This window comes from Psammomys obesus, unplaced genomic scaffold (assembly GCF_907164565.1).
Source record: "Psammomys obesus unplaced genomic scaffold, mPsaObe1.curated_primary_1811, whole genome shotgun sequence".
Lineage (NCBI taxonomy): Eukaryota > Metazoa > Chordata > Mammalia > Rodentia > Muridae > Psammomys > Psammomys obesus.
This window is the reverse complement of record NW_026596057.1, coordinates 5,469,591-5,486,024: the sequence shown is the minus strand read 5'-3', so window position 1 is coordinate 5,486,024 and position 16,434 is coordinate 5,469,591. Positions and strand designations below refer to the sequence as shown.

General features: G+C 44.3%; 1 long non-coding RNA gene across 1 annotated transcript in view; it reads right to left on the bottom strand.

Moving 5' to 3' along the window:
• Positions 1–14,917, bottom strand: part of LOC129689487 (uncharacterized) — a 16,255-nt gene extending 1,338 nt beyond the window's left edge. Inside the window, exons 1-4 of the long non-coding RNA XR_008722106.1 lie at positions 14,834–14,917; positions 6,059–6,109; positions 4,971–5,127; positions 1,395–1,489 (exon numbers count right to left, since the gene is read on the bottom strand). This is a non-coding gene — a long non-coding RNA (uncharacterized LOC129689487). The remainder of the gene's footprint in view (positions 1–1,394; positions 1,490–4,970; positions 5,128–6,058; positions 6,110–14,833) is intronic.
• Positions 14,918–16,434: the final 1,517 nt, after the last annotated feature.

Sequence of the window (16,434 nt, the reverse complement as noted above, 5' to 3'; positions counted from 1 at the left end):
ACATGTGTTTGTGTGTGGGCATGCATTTCTGTGTGTGTGCACATTGTACTCCCAACAATAATTCCTGTTATCAGAAAAGTCAGCATGTCGTCTAATGACTTAAAAGGTGACAGTCGTGTGATAGAGAAGGCGTGAAGACTAGATTCTTTGACTCTCAGACCCCCTGGACAGGTACAGTGACCTGCTTGTCACCCTCTCAGATGAACACCTGTGCCTGCACCAAGCGGGGCCACCCAGGACAGAATCCACAGGTCATTTTAGGGGATCTAGGAAGAACAATTGGAATTTAACCTCATCCTTCTTATGTGTGTGTGTGAATCTGATGAAATCCAGATTCTTACCCCTAAATCAGATCTTCCTAAGCATCTTCCTTGTGGGACGGCTCTGACCTGAAGATACACTTGGCAAATTCAACTTCCTTTAATTAGTCGTTCCCACAACTCAGGTTTCAGTCCTGAGTAATGACACCTCTTTCCTCCCTCCACTGGTCATGTTTTCTCAGTTAAGGCCCACCTCCCCAACCCCCTTTTAAACAGAGCTTTTTACTTTTCCGTGCTCTTTTCTAATTCTCATTCAATTCCTCTCTCTCGGATAAGCACAGATGACCTTGTTTCTGCTCTCTCGAAGCTTAAGAGAGCCACTTCTCCATTTAAAGGGCTCTCCATCTCAGTCTCCGTCCACCGCTCTGTGTCTTCTTGTTCATCTCTTCCTGTCCTTACCCTCTAGCAAATGCCTGGAGAGTCACACAGTGTGAGTCACCTAGACATTAATAAGTTATTCTTAGTGAAGGCAGATGACATCACTAACCCACTGTCTGGAGGACATGCGCCCTTGATCAGTTCTCTCCACAGTAGAAACAAGTGGGTAACATAGCCTCCCCTGGTCCCCGCTCTGCTTCTAAGGATGATTTCAAGAACTTTATTTTTATTTTGTATTTAATCACTTTACAGCCTGATGCCAGCCCCCTCCCCCTCTCCTCCCAGTCCCACCTCATATCCCTCTCCCCCACTCCTCTCTCTTCTTCTCAATGAAGGAGGGAGCCTTAGGAGGTACCAACCCACCATGGCACCTCAAGTCATAGCTGGACTAAGTGCATCCTCTTCCACTGAGGTCAGACACGCAGTGCATCTTGGGAAAAATGATCCAGTGGTAAGCAACAGAGTCAGAGACAGCCCCTACTCCCATTATTAGAGGACACACATGATGACCAGGCTGCACACCTGTTACATATGTGTAGGAGGTCTAGGTCCGGTCCACACAAGCTCTTTGGTTGGTGGTTCAGTCTCTGTGAGCCCCCACGGGCCCAGGTTAGTTGACTTTGTAGGTCCTTTTTGTGGTATCCTTGACCCCTCCAGCTCCCTCAATTTTTCCTCTCATTCTTCTTCAAAACTCACCTGCCTTGGCTTATTGCTTGGTTGTGCGTTTCTGCATTTGTCTCCATCAGCTGCTGGATGAAGTCTCTCAGAAGACAGTTAGGCTAGTCTCCTGTCTACAAGCATAGCAGAGTATCATTAATAGTGCCAAGGGCTGGCTCTCTCCCATGAGGAGGGTCTTAAGTTGGGTAAGTCAATGGTTTGCCATTCTCTCAATCTCTGCTCCATCTTTATCCCTACATTTCTTGTAGACAAGACAAATTTTGGGTCGAAGGTTTTATGGGTGGGTTAGTGTCCCCCTCTCTCCACTGAAAATACCACCTGGCCACAGGAGGTGGCAGCTTCAGGTTCCATACCCCACTGTTAGGAATCTCACTAAGGTCAGAGACTTCCAGGCGTTTTCCCTGTACTATAGATGTCGCCACCTATTTCTGCTCTCTCTCCAGGTCTTCTCCAGCCCCTTGCTTACCCAGCTCCTTCCCTCTATCTACCTCAGATGTCTATTTTATTTTCTCTTTTGAGTGAGATTCAGGGATCCTCCCTTAGGTCCTCCTTGGCTTCTTGGGGTCCTTAGGTTAACTAGTATGTTTATCCTGTACATTACGGCTAATGGCCACTTATAAGTGAGTGGATACCATGTGTGTCTCTCTGGGTCTGGGTTACCTCACTCAGGATGATCTTTCCTAGTTCCATCCATTTTCCTGCAAATTGCATGATGTCTACTTACTTCAAGGACCTTCTAAACTAAGGCTTGAAATGCAGATAGAAGACTTATCTTGAACCAGAGGAAGTCAGCATTACCAATTCATGAGACTTTGATGCAGGCAAAGAAGAATCCTAAGAGGCCAGTGCTCAAAACTAGATGTGACCGGAACATTTTAACCAAGAGCATCCTGGTTAAGGTCAGTTATTTTTTTATTGTGATCTGAAGAAATATGTTGGGTGGCCTTCCAGTGCTTCATGCTGTTGCCAGTCAGCGAATATGTAGTAGGTGTGTTACGTCACCTCTAATCCTTTCAGCCATCATTAAGAGATGGACTAACCCGGAAAAGGCACAGAGCTAGTGCATGCGAAAGCCTGGGCTGGGACACATTTTTCTTTCCATTGCAGCGGGATGCCACGTGTGTCACATATGTTCCAGCTTCCATTGCTCTCTTCTTGGACATGGGAAACATGAGCCTCAGATGGGTAGCAAAGGAAAAACCCAGCAGCAGCTAAGAGGGCGGAGGGGATCCCCTCAGGAGGACCCTCTCTTTCACAGCCACTTTCACACTAAGATGCTGGGAACACCATGACTGGTGCCTGTCCTCCGAGTTTCATGAACAGTTTATAACACACTGCCCTACCGTGGGGAGGAAGCAGCATTCAGTGTTTTCATACCTTTGCAGGGTACTTGCCTGCTCTATTACTTTGATCACCCGGTGCAGGAAATAGCATAGGGTGTGTTAGGCACGGCCAGCTCTCTTTTGTCATGCCTAGACAATGTTCTGAATTTTTTATTGGGGCTGAGTGTGCCAACCTTGCCCTGTGACATTGAGTGAGGGTTGCTAAATATCATCTGTCTTGCAACATCAGGTGTTGTTTTCTGCATGTGTTCCTTGTCTGCCTAGATTATAAGCAGGGTAGACACGGTCTGTGTGTTCGTGATGACAGTGACATCTGCAGAGACAATAATGAAGAAGTTAACTTTAGCTGCTTGTGATATATGCTGTGTCACTTGCAGAAACTAGGGGAATTCTACCGACAACAGAGTCTCTTCCATATATGACTCCAGCATCCTAATAGATAAAATTGAAAGAACAAGATAAATGAGTGCCTTCCAAATGTTGGCTGCTTCTTCCGCCTTGAAAATTGAAAAGAATTCTCAATCCTATAAACATTTGCGGCGTGCTCACTACATCTGTTTTGTTCTATGAGAACGATAGATGTATCAAAACCTTCACTCTAGTTCACGACACGGACAACCCAGAAAAACAGCTCCAAAATTAATTAAGCGGGAAGTGGGGCAGCAGAAGCATGAGCAAGGTGTAATGGGGACAGAGAAGAAACTGGAATGATCTGGAATGGAGACCGGGTGGGGCCACAGGCAGGCTGGCCCTGCCCAGAAAGAAGGGACTTCTGAACATGAAGAGCGGCAAAGATGTCTACGCTTTCAGAATCAAAATTATCGATCGCTGTCAGCATGGCTGCATGCACGCTATGTACCAAACATCACTCAAGGTGCTCACTAGACATGGCTCTATTTAAACGTTCAGCTACAATGTCAGGGCTAGATATTACTCTATCTATTTCGTACGTCAAGAAGTAAGGCTCCAGCTAAGTATGGTGGCACGCGCTTGATAATTTCTGCACCCAGGAGACTGAGATAAGGGGATCCGATGTTCAAAGCCAACTTGGGCTACGTAGCAAGATCCTGTCTTGCCTGTGTTAGAAAAATAAAAAGAAATAAGGTTCTTTGAAGGAAAGGTGGCTTAGCTAGGTGCCGGGTTGTTTGAGGGATCTCATGTGACACTGTATGTCCCCTCATCACTGTCCATCCTCACATCACTTCTGTGATATGCTCATGGCCACGGATGCCACATGTATGAAGGAACATTAAGTACGCCATTGAATTTTGTTCTTTACTTACAACATATTTTCATTGCATTCTAATAAAAGAATTAGCTCATCTCTGGTCATAACATAATAATATAAATAATTCATCAGTATTATTAAATTTTCTAGTATGTATGAACCTTTGCTATCTGACATGCTATTTCTAATGTATCTAAGTATTAATGCCATAGTGCAAAGCCATTACTCTGACTGTTTTCTGCTTAGAGAGGTAAAGACGTTACCATAAAACCAGATTATAGATAATAAACTGATCTATCTTAAGTACTTTATGGGATTTGAGGGGATAAAGGACAATCTTTACTTTAAGCCCGTTTTACTTGTCAGATGTAACCTTTGCTTTGTCTCCAGATGCTTCACTGACACTTTTTTTTTTTTTAAAGAAAGTCCCTAATCTACCTCCCTCTAGTGCTACTCACACCAGGTTCTGCTGTGGGGAGGACTGTGAGGGTCCCGAAGCTCTCTGTGGTATACGGAAAAATGGTCATCTCCACAGAGTAGCTGCCGGGCTGAGTTAGGGCACATTTCAGTGCTTAACATGCCAGTACAGTCAAAGGTCAGCCTTCCAAATGAGTGTTGGTTGGCAGGAAGAAAAGACATTCGGAAGAAAATGCTCTCTCCCTTTGACCCTCAGCTCTCACCCAAGACCGAATCAGAATAAACAGCCAAGAGCCTCAAGAGTTTGGTAAGCTGTAAAAAGAAATAAAGAGAGGAAGCCATCTGAGGAAGCAGCCTTTCCCTCCTGTGCCTGTAGCCCTACAGCACTAAACAGACACAGGTTAACTATAGTCACAGGCTAACCTGCTGGGAACCTGATTAGGGTTCGTCCATTTTATTTCAGATCATCCACCCTTCCTCTCTCCTGACAGCACTTTCTGCTTCAAGCCTTCCACCATGCCTTACCTCATATTCAGCTGTTGACCCAGCTTCTGGTTTCCCATTGGAATTAGAAACCATCAGAAAAGTATCTTCCAGGACACTTACCAGGCTACTCATGGCTCCATCTAAATGAGCAGGCTGAGCCCCCTGCTACAGTGAAAGGGCCTCTGTGCTTCTAGCGGAAGCCAACCTATATGTTGTAGCGTCGACTGGCTGGTATACTCATCAGCGTCCTTGTTACATCCAATGGATCATCTCTTTCCTATGAGCAAACAAACGTACTGTTTACCATAGTTCAAAATCCATCCCTTAACTTCATTTCCACCTCTAGCTCCTCTCCTGTTTCTCTGCTCCCCAAATAATAATGACTATTGGGATTTACCTCTATTTCAGTGTCTTCTCCTTTCCATCGTCTCTTGAGCTCACACCACTCAGACTGTCCTTCCTGTCACACCTTAAAGTTGCTCTTGTCAACATCTTTAGTGCCATCCTTCTTTTCACTCATCCTCTCTTTCCCTCCACCTCCACATATACGTGATACAAAGCTGACTCTCATACCTTATCTCACTTGATCTAGAAGTGTCATTTGACCCTGAGGGTCATGGTTTGATTCCTAAGGTTTGCTGGGGTTTTTGTTTTTGTTGCTTGTTTTTTTTTTTTTTTTTTGTTTTGTTTTGTTTTGTTTTTTTGTTTTTTTGTTTTTTACTGAACCATAGAGGCCAGGATTTGATCTCTAGGTCTCCAGCATTTGGGCTTTGTGATTTTCCTCTGTTCTCATGGATTTAAACACTACATCTGTTCCAATAACGTTCTGATTTGAGCTCAATTCTAGTAACTCATGTAGCCAACATCTTGATACATGTAACTGTCAGTGACTATCTACACCTGAACTTGTAAAAGGTATTTCAGATTTATCTCACCAAAAATAATGAATTCTTAATTTATGAGCCTCAAACTTGCTTGTCCTACGGACAGTTCAATTCCAGTCAATGGTAGCTCCATTCTCTCAGCTGTTCAAGTTGAAACTCTAGAATAATTACTGGATTCTCATCTCCTTTTCTCCACAGGAGGTGATGCCTGCTTCTCTCTCCAATATCCAGACCATGGCCACATCTTGCTAGTTTCACTCCTACTGCCATAGCCCCACCCACCACTCTCTCTTTCATACATCACTATGAAGCTGTCTCACTCACCTATTTCCTTCCAACCTCATTCACAGTCCAATTACCGCTCAGACTGCTCTCCTGAAATGCAAGTCAAATAATGTCATTCCTCTGCTCCAAAGCCTTCATTCATCACATGTCACACAGAGTAAACTCTAATGCCTTTGCCATTAGTAATGGTAGAACATATCTTAAGTAACAACATAATCTTAGGGTTTTTTCCCTATGTGATAGCCTGGCATGGAAAAAAAATGGCATATACTACTTTCATCCATTTGTTCAAATTTTGCCATCTCTCCTCTCTCACACTTAACATCTGCTCTACTTGCAAGTCCTACCAACTGTATCTTCAAAATATCTCACAAATCTGACCACTTCTCACCACCCTCACCTCGTTCTGAGCTGCTAGGGTCCTATCAATACCACTTGAATAGCATCCTTGCTGGTCTCTTGTTTGCACACACTCACATATCTCAGAGTAACCTTAACCAGATTTAAGTAGCAAAATGTAAGTAATCATATCATTTCTGTTTTTAACCCTTCAATAGCTTCCCATCTCAGAGAAAATTCTAGGTTCTTTACTACTTATGTACAAGTCAAAGTGGATATACCCATAAGAAGCATAAATTCATAGGGGTAGTGGGATGAGAAATCGTAAGGAATTTGGCAATGTGGATATAACCATAATAAGCATAATATCAGAGAGGTAATAAGATGAGAAATCTTAAGTACTGAATCTGCGGTGATAAAAGGAGGCAGCTTACTATTTCAAGAAGTGTGGCCATGAACAGAAGTTAAAAAACAGGGTAGCTGATGACAGTGGCTTAGGGCTGATAAGAAATTCATTCACAAGATACAAAGCAGGTGAGCATTCTTCGTGAGAAGGATAAAGTGAGAAGTTGATGATAGAATATAGGGAGTTATTGTTCAACCTGAGGAAACAGAAGACCTTGAAGGCTTGGCTGAAACAGCTTTAGACAGGAGGCAGGGCATGCATTTGAATGAGCCAGAAAGAGAAAAAGAATTGATGGAATGTAGATAATTCGTACAAGAGAAAGATGCCAAAGATAATGAATAGCCGTAATTTTAAATTTTCTCTGATATTGATTGTATTCATTGAACAACACAATGTCTTTAGAATCCATAGCAAACCCTTAACAAGTATTATTACATTAAAACAGAATTCAGTTCTGAACATATTTTTCCTTTATTGAATACATTTTTCAACATTATGACTGTGAAGTGTGTATTTTAATTTAGTATGGGTCTTCAGTATAGTAAGTTCTATCAACATTCCAAAAGAATGATTTTCAAGACCTTGAGGGCCAGTGGATCCATTTTATTGAGAATTACAGAGCCATGTTTAAAATGTTATGCTGAAAAATGAGGAACAAAATGATAAATATTTTCAGTTGCAAAACAGATACTTGAAGCATGCCCAAGTACTAAAGAACCTTTATAACAGTGTCTAACCTACGTAACAGTCAGATGGGCATGCTGCAGACTCCATGCAGAAGGCTAAGTTATGGTGCTTTCCACCATTGTATACATTTCCATGTACTCTTAGTCATACATTATATGACCTATGCGCAAAACTAGCCCATGTCACATAACCAACCATCACAAAACTATAATATCTTTCCTGGTGTTTCAAAGACAATAGGCTGGCCTCCTTTTTTCCACTCTTGTTCATTTGCCATCTGTTTACTACTCAGTAGCCAGGGTGACCCTCAGAGGTTTCAGTAGGTTGTGTCATTTCTCTTCCCCCAAACATACATGTCTTCCATGTCACTGGGAGGACAATCCAATGGAAGTTCAACAAACTAATCAATAACTAATATATAATAATATATAAAAATAAACTAATATATAAAAATCAATAACTAATCGGGAGCCATAACCAGGTGTGTGTTTTCTGCAGGTTGTTCTTCATCAGGTACATGTCCCAAATCCTCAGAAGAAAGTCTTGGCAAGCTGGGTGGTGGTGGTGCACCTCTTTACTCCCTGGGAGGCAGAGGCAGGTGGATCTCTATGAGTTCAAGGCCAGCCTGATCTACAAAGCAAGTTCTAGGACTAGGACAGTCAAAGTTACAAAGAGAGACCCTCTCTTGAAAAAACTAAAAAAAGAGAGAAAGAAAGTCCTGGCAAATCACAGTCGTCATCCAGTCTTTTAGATATCAAAGCCTTTGAAGCTTTTGTTTATTCTCTCTGCGTTTATGTTTAGTTGAGCAGTTATATCACCAGGGTCTGTGAATTATTTTTTCATTGTTTCTTTTGCTTACAGCCCAGCCTCCCTGGGTCTTGGAGCACTTCCGCAAGGATTCACTACTACCTTCCCCAGGATTGGGTTTCTCCTGTAATCCTCATCCCTCCTGGAACCACCCTCCCTGCCTCTACTGCTCTGACTGCAATCATTTCATTTGTCAGGTTCCAACAGCCTTTAGGATAAAGCTCAAACTCCCAAGAAAAAGTAACCCACAAGAAAGAGGCCACCTGGTTTGACCATGCCTGACTTGATCTCATGCTGACGTACTTGATGCCATCTCTGTCGCATCTGAAACTCACTTGTGTAGAGCAAAGCACAATTAATACGCAAGCAAATGCTGTCTGCTTTACCGAGTTCATCCCTCCTTCCTTGACTAACCTCTAATTCTTCAAAGAAGAATCCAGAGTTTGATATGTACTGTAGGGGGCTTTTAGTTGAATCAATAGCAGGTACAGGCTTCCTCTTAACGCCACAGTTCATATTTTAAAATGAACAACGGTTAAGCGATGGTTTTTAAGAAGATAGAAGCGACATCTGAAACATCAAAGCGAAAGGACACGGCCACAAGCTGACCTGCCTATCCACCTGTGAAAGGGAAATGCGGTGGACGTGTTGCATGTCCGGCCCTGATGCGACAGGACAGAGAGTCCTCTTCAGGTCTGTGCCAAGCTGCTGTCTATATGTGAATGATGCAGCCTGACAGTTTACCTAAAATTCTTCTTTAAAACTAAGTAAGCGTGAGTATCCACACTTCTAGAAATAATCCTCTCGAGACTTCAACATTTCCTAATGTTTAATGAAAAGAAACAGAGTAATTTTATTTTTGGCCATTCAAAAGGCACGAGAAGCTTCATAATGTAATGATCAGGACATAGACACTCAAAAAATAAAAATAAAAAAACTGTCTGCTGAGCGGTGCTTGGGTGCTGTATCACATATCACAGTTCTTCTGGAACAATAATTCTGTCCCATTTTCTTTTATAAAAGATTTTATTTTTAAAGGAATGCAGTTTTGAATGGAATCTTCTTCCAAAGTCCTTAATGTAAAGATTCTGTGCTGTAACTCTTAAAGCCATACAAATAAAAATGCTAAGCTGTGGATATAAAAGTAGATGAATGAATATTTTTAGTCAGTATTACTGAAAAAACAAAAATATGACAAAAACATATAATCAATGTGCAATTTTTATTTATCCGTTAAATACTGGAATATATTTCTACTTTAAACTTTAAAACTATTTGTTCATGGGAGAAATACTTATTTTATGCACATGAATGTTTTATCTGTATGTATGTCTGGACACCACTGTGTGTGCCTGGTACTCAAAGAGACCAGAAGAGAGTGTCAGAGCCTGTGGAACTGGAATTATAGATAGTTGTGAGCCTCCATGTGGTGCTGAGAATCAAACCCAGGTCCTCTGGAAGAGCAGCAACTGCACATAACGGCTGAGCCAGCCCCAAGATTTTTATTTCATTTGAAGTGTGTGTTTGTCTATCTATGCATAATCGCAGGTACCCCAGAAGCCCAAAAGATCTGAGGCCAAAAGAAGGCACCAGATCCCCTAGAACTGGAATGATACAAAGTTGTGAGTGAGCTGGTATTTGGAACAGCAAACGTGAAGAAATCTCATCATTTGGTCTGTTCTCAGAAATCCCTCCTCTTTTATATTCCCACTATAGTCAATCCAAAAAGAGGCCCTGGCCTCTGGTGGTCTGAAGAGTCAAAGACAGCTACCTTCCCCCTGGCTTCTATCAATGGCAATCATTACCTCCTCCTTAGCGGAGTGGTGAGTTTTATTTCGACTCACTCTGTTGGCGCTGTGCTATTATCTTGACTCTTTCATAGACTCAGCCAGCTTTTCCTTGAGCTATTCCAGAGGTGTAGGAAACGTGGGCCTCCCCACCTCACCTCCAGGCAGGGAGTCTCTGCAGCAGTGTTTTTTTCTGAGGAGAAAGAGGTCTCTAGGTGGGAAAATGTAAGCAGTTCAGGGCTTGAACTGAAACGTAGGAACCAAGTCTTTCACCTTGTGCAGAATGGTTTCCCTTGGTCCATGCTGGCCCACAGTTGTGATAACAATAGAGAGGGGACTTATAAATGAAGATCACTCAGCGCCTCTCCAGGAACCTGCTGTCACCACTGAACTTACACTTTCATACCCTGAAGCACAACCTGGGCTCTTTGCCACCCAGGAACCTTGGCATTAATTCTTCCTCAAAGCACCCTTCTGGCCTCCTGAGATTCTCAGCCTTCCTAACTTAATATAATTCCTCAGGTTGTGGCGACTGACCCCCCAACCACAAAAACATTTTTGTTGCTACTTCATAACTGTAATTTTGCTACTGTTATGAATCATAGTGTAAATATCTAATATGTAATATATCTGATATACGAACCATGTGTCACCCCGAGGTTGAGAACCACCACCTTATGCCCTGAGACAGAAGACATCACATAGCCAGGTGATTGCAGCTGAACCATGAACTTGGTCTATCGGATGGGAATCTCCTATAAGGTCATTAGAAAGGCAGGACTGGAGGCCTGCCCCAGAAACACTAATGGAACCCTGAATTTTAGTTATATCCCAAGTCATTTGTTTGCAACTGAAGTTTGACCGGGTACTCATGTAGAGAGTCATAGGAAAAAATGCTACAGTGGGAGGGTTCCTAATTCATTAGAGGGGTCTTGCAGAAATCTCTCACCAAAAGATGACATCTAAGTAGAAGACTTAATGAGCAAAGACCAGTTTTCTATAACTGCAACAGGACCAAATGAACACAACAGAATCTGCTGTCCACCCCTGAGCTTCTCCACTTGCCCTCCACCCTCTCTTTGCCCTCTGGAGCCACACCCATGCCCTGGCTCTTGGCTCAGGGTCTGGTACTCTCAGGCATGCCCTGCATGCCAGGGACAGCAGGAAACCCCCTCTGACCTATGGATTCCAACCTTCATTCTTAGAACGGCTTCCACCGCCTTCACCAAACCCCACACGCACCCCAGCGGAGAGCAAAGAAGTCTCTTGGAAGAATTTTTCTACACGTGTGAATGGAATGGAGGGATGACTGATGGCTTGATGGCTTGTATGCTGAACTCTGACTTTCAGGCACTAAATATAGATGGTGCATATGCCGAAGAGCTAAATATAGCCGTGTTGGTATGGAGGGGTGAGGGAAACTCTCCCGGGACAGCCTGGATGGAGGCTGAATGATGTCCCCACAGGTGCCGCAGCTGCAGGTTAATTTCTCTCCCCTACTGGGGAAGCGGTGCACTTCAGTTTCATCCAGGGAAGATTTGCTTGCCAGAGAATTTGCTGGGAGCCATTTTTGTTGTTGTTGTTTATAAAACACGCAAGCACACAGCTCAGGACACCTCCGTCTGCCTTCAGCAGGTTGATCTTCTCCACTGGGTTACAGCTCAGTGCTGTCCTCATTGGGGTGACTTCAGATCTCCTGGTGGGCTGTTTGTGATTCCATCCCACACTGCCCAGATCTTTCTTGTTTTGTTAGACAAGAAGGCTCTAATTTCTGAGGCTAAAGGTCAGGATGAGAATAGATGGCTAGGGCTGCCAAACTGTATGCCCCGAAGCATCTATTTTGGTTAAAGATCCAAACCTACTCTGGGAAAGTCATCTTTGCTCAGGTTAGAGCCAAAAGAGGGAGAAAGGAGAGCCCTTGGCCCCTTGCTTCTCTCTCCCCACAGCACTAGGGCAGCAATCAGACTCTCTTGGAAGAAGGCGGTTGATACTGGGTGGCACCGTTTCAGAATATGAAATGCCTTTCAGCCCTGTATACCTCTTCTGCTGCCCCAAGAAGCTGCTGAGGACAGGGAAGGCATGATAAGCATCCATTTGTCATTTTCCCTTCATTAGCAAGAAGCCTGTTTCTCTCCTGGGGTGAGACAGAGATAGTTCATCTGCATTTTGATTGCTGCCTTTGGAGATGATAACTGAAAATAGGCTCTGCACTCCCTCCATGATCAGTTTCTATTAATTAGGCTTAATTATGTGGCCCAAGCAAGGGAAAAAACTCTCTTTGCCTGTCCGCGCATAAATCATAAACTGACTTATATTACTGTGTTTTCCCTTACTTCTCCCTAGTTTCCCCCCAGTTCTATCACATCACCCAGTGTTGCAAGCCAGGAGCCCATCTGCCTGTCCACCTCCTCTTCCTTGCCCTCCTCTCTCCCTCCTCTTCCCCCCTCCTCCTCCTCCTCCTCCTCCTCCTCCTCCTCCTCCTCCTCCTCCTCCTTCTTCTTCTTCTTCTTCTTCTTCTCTCCCTTCTTCTCCTCTTCCTCCTCCCTTCCGGACCTCCCACTGGTAACTTTGAGAAACTAGCTGGTCTTTTCTCAAAACAAGAAAGAAAAGCAAGAATTTGGCTCACTGATTGTTTGAATGTCATCAGGCCCATCGGTCTGCAAGTGACACTCAGTGTGGCTGTGGCTTGGTTTTTAAAGCTAGGAGAAAACTTTCCCCAGGGTCTTAATTGCTCTAGTCCCCAGCATCCCTTATAGTCATAATTATTGTCACAGCGGTATGCAAAATCACAACAATTCTCTGCTACTCCATGACAGAGACTGACGACATTAATATAAACACTCAGGAGGTGGAGACAATATGTTGGTGTGAGTACGGTTTAGGATCTTCATGATGGAGACTGGATATGTTAGATGCATTAGCATAAGCATGGCTCAGGGATGCTCAGAGGAAAAAGCTTTGCTATTTTGTGACCCATTGGCTTTGCACTGATTCATCTGACTGGAGTCTACATGCCCTTGAATGTCCTCCAAGACATATAGCGTAATCTCTCTGGAGGCTGCAATGCTTACAGAGAAGCGAGCAGACGGCAGCATCTCTCTAAGCAGCCAGTCTGCAAAGCCCAACTTGTAGCACTATCCATTACTCCTGGGGTAAGGATGGTGGTCCTGGATTTCACAAATACAGATTCCCCTTGTGCACACAGTCAGCAGGCTTTTCACTGTAACAACCTCCCCGTCCCCAAGGCCAAAGGCATTTTGTCTTCTGGCTCATGAGGGCCTATTCAGTGACAGAGTGGGCACTGGCCAAGGAGCTTTTCTGGGACTGGTTGCCATAGGCTGTGTACCCTGACTGCTATGATTTACCTCTTAATTTTACAACCAGGCAGTGTTGGAGCACGTCTTTAATCCCTGCACTCAGGAAGGAGAGTTTGAGGCCAGCATAGTTCCAGGACACACTACAGGGCAGAGTGATATGTTCACCTTTAATCCCAGAGGTAGGCAGATCTCTGTGAGATGGAGGCCAGGTTGGTCTACAAAGTAAATTCCAGGGCAGCCAGGGCTCAGAGAAGCCTGGTCTCAAAAAATAAAAATAAAATTAGATTGATGGCAAAACAGATGGCTTTTGTCTATAAAATGCCTATTTTATCTGGTACGGATCTAATTTCATCTTGTGAAAATAAAAACGCAGTCTCAAACATTGTATTTTATTCCACTATAGAGTTGTGTGTGTGTTCTTCATAATTCTTCTTTGAACTCATTTGGGGTCCTACTCATTTTCTAATTATTTAATAGGTTATGTAAAAATCTCTGTCACTGTAGTCATGATACGTTTGTACCTGAGTTGTGATTTTATCTTGTTAAAGATTGTGTTTTAGCACAAACTTTCCACTTAGTACTGGCAGCGGTTATATTACATCAATAGTTATTTGCAATAACAACTTCAGTTCCATTTTCTTAAAAGAAAGTTTCAGAAAAAAAGATAAGAGGTAATTTCCCGGATGAGGCAGTGAGTGGCAAAGTCAAGCCACTTGCCCAATACCAAGCAAGCCAGGGCCATGCGAATTGCTGTAGCCAAGGCTGTGATTTTTTTAAGAGGCTTTTTCTGCCATCTAATAAAGTGAACAGCTATACTGATTTGGGTAAACGCTGAGGTGTAAGGATAGCCTTTGCCCTACTGAAAACGCCATCAGATTTGCGGAGACCGAAGGAAATCATCTACACCTTGTTCCTCTAAAAAAAAAAAAAAGTGGCTACAGGAAAAGGAGGCAATAGGTGTGCGGATTTACAGAAAAAAAGACAAACACACAGCTTTGCATTTCCCTCAAGGCTCTCAGGTACCTGCTGTTCAACTACGGCTTTATTATTCCGGCCTTGTCCTATTTCTTGTCATGCTCTAAGCCCTAGAGGGCAGCAGCGCGCCCTGAAGGAACTAGCCCAGTTCCTCCTGCAGCGAAGCCAGCAAGGCACCCCCACCCCCCATCCCCATGCCTGAGCATTGCGGGATTAGGGCTTCGGGCTCCATCACTGTCTCGGTGGGGCCTGTTGCAGGCTCCCCCAGAGCCCTGCGGCGTTGCAGCGCTGCGGCTCGGTGTGCGCCGTGCCTCCACCCCCGCAGCTCTGCGCAGCCTCTGCGCCGCAGCCCGCGGTTTACATAAGCCTGGCACACACAGCGGTGAGCTCACCTTCTCCCGGAGCAGAATGCAGACTCCCTGAGAGACAGGAGAAGCCGAACCGCTGCTGGATCGCTCCCCCACACACCCCCTCGGGAACTGTCAAATGGTCATACCCTGAAATGGCGAAACCGGAGCAGGAAATACCCGGTGACAGGCCAGAGAACATCTCACCATGGACAGCGAACTCTTCTTCCTAAGAAAACAGCCACACTTGGCATGGCGATGTGTTCTTTGACCTCTGCTAATGCAACTTCCTCCAGCCCGCAGCGACTGGCAGGGTTAAAGCCAGCCAAGGGCATCAAACCCAGTTTGCCAAGAAAAATGAAGGACAAACTGGTTTGTGCTGGGTCCTCTTAATTACATCACTTCACTTTCTGACTGACCTTGTAGGTAAATTTCTCTACCCTTTTCCCCTGGCTTTTCTAGAATGTTCAGTGGAAACATGCAGAGTTTTCCCTGGGGCAATAGGACAGTCCCAATTTCACGCTGACAAAAATAAGTGGCACTGTCTATTTCCTCTCATCTCCAGCCAGTCTCAGCTGCTTTCTCCCACTCCTAGGAGACTTGGAATCTCACCCCAAGAAGCCCAGGCCAGAAGGTCCTCTGCCTTTCACCTCCATTCTTGCCCTACAGCACGAAGGACATAGACCAAACTGCAGGTGTGTGACCGATCCCCTCCGAGGAGGAGAAAGAAACTCAGTCTAATCATTACCAACATGCCCAGGCAGGGAGTGCCCTAAAAATGCTGTTTCCAGGCCCATGAAATTGCTCAGCAGTAAACTTGCCTGACAACCTGAGTGCTGTTCCGGGGGCCACATGGCGAGAACTGACTCCCATGAGTTGTTCTCTGACTCTGCATCTATGCTGTGACACACACACACACACACACATTGGTTAAAATTTTTAAATGACGTGTTTCACTGCTAAATACCAGCATGCTATTTGCTATTCTCAGGCTTTCTGTTCCAGCAAGGTCAAATGGGGAGAACTTGGACCTTGTACAGAAAATCAGGGCTGTCCAGTTTACCCTGGATTAAGGAGAGGACATGGGACCTTTAGCCTGTAATGTCATGGACAAACTGGGACAAGCTGGGCGCCCAAGACGGGATAGGATGCTAAAGAGAATCCCCACCCCCTACCCCTAGAAACTTGAACTCTGGATTGAAAAGACTTTTTTTTTTTTCTTTCCCAAAATACGAGAGTATTTTCTCTCTGAGGAATTACTGTAAGACAGAAGACAGTGCTCTGTGAGCGTTTTAGAAACTTGACCAGCAGAACTTGAAGAGGGCTGTAAACAGGGCCAGATTCTAGAAGTAGGTGTCAAGACATCTAATGGACTAATAAAGTTCAGGACATTTAATCTTCAGCTATGCCTTGTTTATGCCAGTTGGAGTGGCGCAAGCATAAAAAAGAACTCCAAATCCAGGATGGCATCCCCAGATATGCCTCTGGCTGCCGCTACCCCCACCTGAGACTAAGAATAGTAACAACCATCCTCTGTGTGGCATTTACTGGGCATCATCAGATGCCGTCTCTTAGAAGAGCCAGATGTACCATCACGGAACAAGCCCTGGCCCACAGTCAGACACCTGAGTCCTATTTTCAGGCTGGCCTCTCTGTCTGGGGACCTTAGTCAAGCTCTTAACCTTCTCAAATGAACTATAAAACGTGGGCAATGTTTTCCATACTCTCTTCTCCACTCATTGTGAGGACT